We start from the raw sequence: 6,045 nt of genomic DNA, 5'->3' as shown, positions 1-6,045 counted from the left end.
TGACCTGGTGAGAGAGCCCAGAGACATAAGGCAGGTAGTGACTGGGTGGACTGCCCTCGTGAGAAGAACCAGAGGCATAAGGCAGGTAGGGACTGGGTGGACTGACCTGGTGATAGAGACCAGAGGCATAAGGCAGGTAGTGACTGGGTGGACTGACCTCGTGAGAGAGACCAGAGACATAAGGCAAGTAGGGACTGGGTGGACTGACCTGGTGATAGAGACCAGAGAACATAGGCAAGTAGGGACTGGGTGGACTGACCTCGTGAGAGAGTCCAGAGACATAAGGCAAGTAGGGACTGGGTGGACTGACCTCGTGAGAGAGACCAGAGACGTAGGGCAGGTAGTGACTGGGTGGACTGACCTCGTGATAGAGACCAGAGACTAAGCAGGTAGTGACTGGGCGGACTGACCTCGTGATAGAGACCAGAGACGTAGGGCAGGTAGTGGACCTGGTGATAGAGACCAGAGGCATAGGGCAGGTAGTGACTGGGTGGACTGACCTCGTGAGAGAGACCAGAGACATAGGGCAGGTAGGGACTGGGTGGACTGACCTCGTGAGAGAGACCAGAGACATAAGGCAGGTATGACTGGGCGGACTGACCTCGTGATAGAGACCAGAGACATAGGGCAAGTAGGGACTGGGTGGACTGACCTCGTGAGAGAGACCAGAGACATAAGGCAAGTAGGGACTGGGTGGACTGACCTCGTGAGAGAGACCAGAGGCATAAGGCAAGTAGGGACTGGGTGGAAGCCTTCTGAACTTCTGCAGACACTCGTAGACCTGTAAGAGAGAACAGACATGCAATATAATGCATCTTTACCTGTTCATTATACAGAGACAAAACAGACAGATAGGCACTAGGTATGGCATTAAACAGGGTTGGCGTAGCGACTACTGTAGAAACACCAAGATAACATTAAAGAGGGCTAGCGTAGCAACTACTGTAGAAAACACCAAGATAACATTAAAGAGGGCTAGCGTAGCGACTACTGTAGAAACACCAAGATACATTAAAGAGGGCTAGCGTAGCGACTACTGTAGAAAACACCAAAGATAACATTAAAGGGGCTAGCGTAGCGACTACTGTAGAAACACCAAGATAACATTAAAGAGGGCTAGCGTAGGACTGTAAGAAAACACCAAGATAACATTAAAGAGGGCTGCGTAGCGACTACTGTAGAAAACACCAAGATAACATTAAAGGGGCTAAGCGTAGCGACTACTGTAAAAAACACCAAGATAACATTAAAGAGGGCTAACGTAGCGACTACTGTAGAAAACACCAAGATAAACATTAAAGAGGGCTAGTAGCGACTACTGTAGAAAACACCAAGATAACATTAAAGAGGGCTAGCGTAGGACTACTGTAGAAAACACCAAGATAAAATTAAAGAGGGCTAGCGTAGCGACTACTGTAGAAAACACAAAGATAACATTAAAGAGGGCTAGCGTAGCGACTACTGTAGAAAACACCAAGATAACATAAAGAGGGCTAGCGTAGCGACTACTGTAGAAAACACCAAGATAACATTAAAGAGGGCTAGCGTAGCGACTACTGTAGAAAACACCAAAGATAACATTAAAAGGGCTAGCGTAAGCGACTACTGTAGAAAACACCAAGATAACATTAAAAGAGGGCTAGCGTAGCGACTACTGTAGAAAACACCAAGATACATTAAAAGGGCTAGCGTAGCGACTACTGTAAAACACCAAGATAACATTAAAGAGGGCTAGCGTAGCGACTACTGTAGAAAACACCAAAATAACATTAAAGAGGGCTAGCGTAGCGACTACTGTAGAAAACACCAAGATACATTAAAGAGGGCTAGCGTAGCGACTACTGTAGAAAACACCAAGATAACATTAAACAGGGTTGGCGTAGCGACTACTGTAGAAAACACCAAGATAACATTAAAGAGGGCTAGCGTAGCGACTACTGTAGAAAACACCAAGATAACATTAAAAAGGGCTAGCGTAGCGACTACCTGTAGAAAAACCCAAGATAACATTAAAGAGGGCTAGCGGTAGCGACTACTGTAGAAAACACCAAGTAACATTAAAGAGGGCTAGCGTAGCGACTACTGTAGAAAACCCAAGATAACATTAAAAAGGGCCAGCGTAGCGACTACTGTAGAAAACACCAAGATAACATTAAACAGGGTTGGCGTAGCGACTACTGTAGAAAACACCAAGATAACATTAAAGAGGGCTAGCGTAGCGACTACTGTAGAAAACACCAAGATAACATTAAAGAGGGCTAGCGTAGCGACTACTGTAGAAAAACACCAAGATAACATTAAAGAGGGCTAGCGTAGCGACTACTGTAGAAAACACCAAGATAACATTAAAGGTCAGATGACAGAGACTGTATAAAATAAATATAGATGACAGCCTTTTAGTAGAGACTGTATCAAAAAATAAAGATTTGAGACCTTGAGTAGGAACTGTAGCCAGGGCACTGAGAAGGCTGTAGAGGACTTCAGACCACTGATGTCACTGTGGATAGCCAGCCTCACCTCCTCTACCACACTGGACAGCATCTCTGTCAGACCTGGGAGGGGGGGAAGAGATTGAGATAAAGACATACAGCAATTTAGATTGAGACACGAAACAGAGCCAGGGACAGACAGGCAGAGACAGGGACAGACAGGGACAGACAGGGACTGGAATAGAGACAGGGACAGACCAGGCAGAGACAGGGCATGGAATTAGAGACAGGGACAGACAGGCAGAGACTGGAATAGAGACAGGGACAGACAGGCAGAGACACAGGGACTGGATAGAGGAATAGAGACAGAGACAGACAGGCAGAGACAGAGACTGGAATAGAGACAGGGACAGACAGGCAGAGACAGGGACTGGAATAGAGACAGGGACAGACAGGCAGAGACAGGGACTGGAATAGAGACAGGGACAGACAGGCAGAGACAGGGACTGGAATAGAGACAGGGGCTGAGACAGGCAGAAAGAGACTGGAACAGAGACAGAGACAGGGACCGGAACAGAGACATGGACAGGGACATGGACAGGCAGAGAAAGGGACAGGCAGAGACCAAGACAGAGACTGGAAATGAGACAGAGACTTCCATTGACATTGGTGATCTGTTCTAAATGTAAACATATGGATGAAATCAGGGATTAAATGCTAAAACAAACCTCAGACATTATATAAGAGAAAACTGAGGGATTTATCATACTGTGATTGAAGTCCTTGGACGAGGTCAGATGGTAGATTGTACTGTTCTTTCTTAAAACMAATAGCTATTGTTTTGTGAACAAAGGAAAACTACAATTTAATATGGCCCGAAGGGAAACTTGAGTGGAACAAAATGACTAGAGTGGATTGTATTTATGTGATCAGTGGTATGACTGATTGTTATTTTAAAGTTTATCCAAATAGTTGACTTTCTCTGATAGAGGCAAGCCATCACTGATAACAACCTTAACAATCAATGTTTACTAAAGTAAAAAATGAAACCTTACCTTCTCAGACAATTCCTTGATCCTTCACCCCTGACCTCGTGAAACAGGTCTCTTCAGCGAAACAGGTCTCTTCAGTGAAACAGGTCTCTTCGGCGAAACAGGTCTCTTCGGTGAAACAGGTCTCTTCGGCGAAACAGGTCTCTTCAGTGAAACAGGTCTCTTCAGCGAAACAGGTCTCTTCAGTGAAACAGGTCTCTTCAGCGAAACAGGTCTCTTCAGCGAAACAGGTCTCTTCAGTGTAAGGCAACTATCCAGTGACGTTCACCTTATCTTTTAGGTAATGTTTCAGAACAAAGTACACAGCCCCGGTGACAACATGTCTGTGATTTTACAACAAAGCGTTCCTGTGGATGGCAGACTGTAATCCCTCTCTATCCCAGTTAATCTCTGAGCCAGCAGCAGAGCGAATGAACTGAGCTCTCTCTTCTCTATCTACCCCCTCTTTTTCCCTGTCCTCCTCCTCTCCTCTCCTCCCCCCTCCCCCTCTCTCCTCTCCTCTCCTGCACCCCTCTCTCCTCTCCTCCCCCTCTTTTCCCCTCTCCTCCCCCCTCTCTCCTCTCCTCTCCTCCCCCTTTCTCTCAGGGAGTATCCTCACTGGCCGTCCTGAGCTGGCACACAAAGCCTCTTAACTCTTTCTGCTTTTAGCCCGGCCATCGGGCCATCGGGCATTAAGGACTGGCAGCAAGAAGTGAAATGGCACAGTCTCATTGAACATCTTGGTCACTTTTCTAGCTTTTATTTGGAATGCAAAGCCAGACAAAATTAAACGTGCCTATTTATATAATGAATATGAGTTTGGGGGGGGGGGATAAAATGATTAAATATTAAAGCTTTAAACCTCTCACTAAAAGCTTCACTCATACATAAATTATACTTAAACCCAAAATGGTTCTCTAGTAGATTATGAAGAAAGATTCATCCTTTGATTAAAAACTGCCTTTTTCCCCTTTATACAGATTAAAGTATCACCCTCTTTCTTAAACAATTTCTTATCCTCCAGAAAAGACAGAACAAATATTACAACAAATGTTATGGTTAAACTCAAATATACTGATTAATAAAAATATAAAAATAATTTATGGATAATAAAATAAAATAAAGTGTTATATGTATTAATGATATTATGAATGTAAAATGTCTATGTAAAATGTCTATGTTAAATGTCTATATTAAACGTCTATGTTAAATGTCAATGTAAAATGTCTATGTTAAATGTATATGTTAAATGTCTATGTTAAATGTCTATGTAAAATGTCTATATTAAATTTAATTTAATATAATGTCTATATTAAATGTCTATGTAACAAAAAAGCTGTAAAAAAAAAACTAAAATATATTTGTCCTCTGAAGGAGTGGTAAAAACATTAAATTCAATAAAAAGTCAAATGGCACCCTATTCCCTATATAGTGCACTACTTTTTACACCATAGGCCCCTGGTCAAAAGTAGTGCACTATATAGGGAATAGGGTGCCATTTGGGACCTAAACAGAGAGAGATCCACAGATGATGCAGTCTCTATTGCACTCCACACTGCCCTTTCCCARCTGGACAAAAGGAACACCTATGTGAGAATGCTATTCATTGACTACAGCTCAGCYTTCAACACCATAGTGWCCWCAAAGCTCATCAKTAAGCTAAGMARCCTGGGACTAAACACCTCCCTCTGCAACTGGATCCTGGACTTCCTGACGGGCKGCCCCCAGGTGGTAAGGGTAGGTAACAACACATCCGCCACGCTGATCCTCAACACTGGGGCCCCTCAGGGGTGCGTGCTCAGTCCCCCCCTGTACTCCCTGTTCACTCATGACTGCACGGCCAGACACGACTCCAACACCATCATTAAGTTTGCCGACGACCCAACAGTGGTAGTATTGCAGCATGGACAAATGCCATTCAGCATTCATCTGATAATAGTCAATCTGGGATGAGGGATAGCTATACGTTTGAGGTAAAAGTCATTGTACAGTAGTCAGAGCTAGTTATTGATGTTGTAGTACAGAGCTAGGATAGCTATATGACTGTACCCTAGTTCCCAGTCCACCATCTATATACACAATACCCCCAAACCAGTAGTTTCCATTTCTACGATACATGTTGCATTATGGACAATAAACATTGCATTCTGGGTGCCTTAAAGGAGGTCAAGAGTTCAAGCTCTACAGTACCAGGTCCAGTTGGTCACCAGAGCTTCTTTAATCAGCAACAACAGTTTTCAGCTGTGCTAACATAATTGCAAAATTGTTCTCTAATGATCATTTAACCTTTTAAAATGATGAACTTMGATTAGCTAACACAACGTGCCATTGGAACACAGGAGGGATGGTTGCTGATAATGGGCCTCTGTACGCCWATGTAGATATTCCATTAAAAATCAGCTAAAATAGCCATTTACAACATTAAGAATGTCTACACTGTATTTCTGATCAATTTGAAGTTAATTTTAAAAATGGACACGTTTTTTTTGGCTTTTCTTTTAAAAACAAGGACATTTCGAAGTGACCCCAAACTTTTGAACAGTAGTGTATATATACACAGTTGAAGTCGGAAGTTTACATACACC

The 6,045-nt window shown here is 43.4% G+C and overlaps 1 long non-coding RNA gene across 1 annotated transcript; it reads right to left on the bottom strand.

Moving 5' to 3' along the window:
* Positions 1–627: 627 nt before the first annotated feature.
* LOC112078036 (uncharacterized) lies at positions 628–3,835 on the bottom strand. The gene is made up of 3 exons (XR_002895576.2): positions 3,485–3,835; positions 2,434–2,552; positions 628–781 (listed from the first exon to the last, which is right to left on the bottom strand). It is a non-coding gene; the product is annotated as an uncharacterized lncRNA (long non-coding RNA).
* Positions 3,836–6,045: the final 2,210 nt, after the last annotated feature.

The sequence above is a fragment of the Salvelinus sp. IW2-2015 genome, unplaced genomic scaffold (assembly GCF_002910315.2).
Source record: "Salvelinus sp. IW2-2015 unplaced genomic scaffold, ASM291031v2 Un_scaffold5177, whole genome shotgun sequence".
NCBI lineage: Eukaryota > Metazoa > Chordata > Actinopteri > Salmoniformes > Salmonidae > Salvelinus > Salvelinus sp. IW2-2015.
This window is presented reverse-complemented; position numbering and strand designations above follow the sequence as displayed.